Genomic DNA, 1219 nt, shown 5'->3' on the forward strand with positions numbered 1-1219 from the left:
ACGGGCCCACTGTTCCCTCTAACCAGGTCTAATCACGTATCAGCACAACACAGCATGTCAAAGACATCTTTGCACACAGAATGAATCGTGATCAGTTTCTATGAGGGGCAGCAACTAGCAGAAACCTCCGGATCAGCCAGTTCTTCTTCAGTTTGTCGCTGTAGCTAACTGCAGGACTGCAGCCCAAAATGTGTTTTCATCATATACCGCCATTATACGCAAACGTCTTTAAAACTATTGACAGTCTTTGTATTTCCACTTGTGAAGTCTTACCACCAGTAGCATAAAGAGAAGAAGAAGAAGAAGAAGAAGAAGAAGAAGAAGAAGAAACGTACTTTTATTATCACTTCATACAGTTGCACACTACATGCACACGCTATGCTTCTCATGAAATTATTTTCTCTGCATTTTAACCCGGGGATCCAGCTCTCTGCATCACCATTGGTCAGGTGGTGATCTTCTTGCTTGTTTTTAGTGGGGGTATACCCCAGGAGGATAACCCAGGTGAACACGGGGAGAACATGCAAACAAGCCCCTATTCCATCTCCCTGTTCCAAAAATCAATTTAATATATGGTCCCGGTTAGGGGACGTATCAGATATTAAACTCATAAAAAGAGATACTACACTTGATCTCAGCCAAAAGGCAGAGAAGCGATAAATAAGCGATACAGGAGCAATCTTTGTCCCTGTTTTGTTTGTATAATGAATGCACACGTATGAACAGATTTATGTCCCTACAACATGGCTAATGGACATATTTCAGCTATGTTTAATGGGTGTGAAAAAAAAAGAGGAAACTTTTTCTTACTGGTTTATGCAATTCCTGCTTCAAAGATGTGGTGATTTTGAATTCCTAGCATGATGCATTAGCACTGTCCACGTTTTCTGCTGTCTGTCCTGTGTGCTTCCTCCTATCAGCCTCATTTGAAATAGCTAGAACACAATAAAAATTGACATTCCTTGAATATGCTCAATGCAAACATTCATCTGGAGTCCATTATAAATATATAAAGTAAAATCAAACAGAAATTCACTAAATTAAATATTCTCATCCCCATTTTCCACAAGCTTTGATCCCCGACTCACTTTCTTTCCAGTATCATATTTTCGCAAGGATCCACAGGAACGAGTGGACTTAATAATAAAAGACTTTCTATTAAAAACAGATCCTGCAGGATGGTCTTTTTTTTGTTTCACTACTTTAACCTGACTTTTCT

The 1219-nt window shown here is 39.3% G+C and overlaps 1 non-coding gene across 1 annotated transcript; it reads right to left on the reverse strand.

Moving 5' to 3' along the window:
- Nucleotides 1–473: 473 nt before the first annotated feature.
- LOC139338272 (U2 spliceosomal RNA) lies at nucleotides 474–658 on the reverse strand. Its single transcript, XR_011602595.1, has one exon. It is a non-coding gene; the product is annotated as a U2 spliceosomal RNA (small nuclear RNA).
- Nucleotides 659–1219: the final 561 nt, after the last annotated feature.

The sequence above is a fragment of the Chaetodon trifascialis genome, chromosome 10, assembly GCF_039877785.1.
Source record: "Chaetodon trifascialis isolate fChaTrf1 chromosome 10, fChaTrf1.hap1, whole genome shotgun sequence".
NCBI lineage: Eukaryota > Metazoa > Chordata > Actinopteri > Chaetodontiformes > Chaetodontidae > Chaetodon > Chaetodon trifascialis.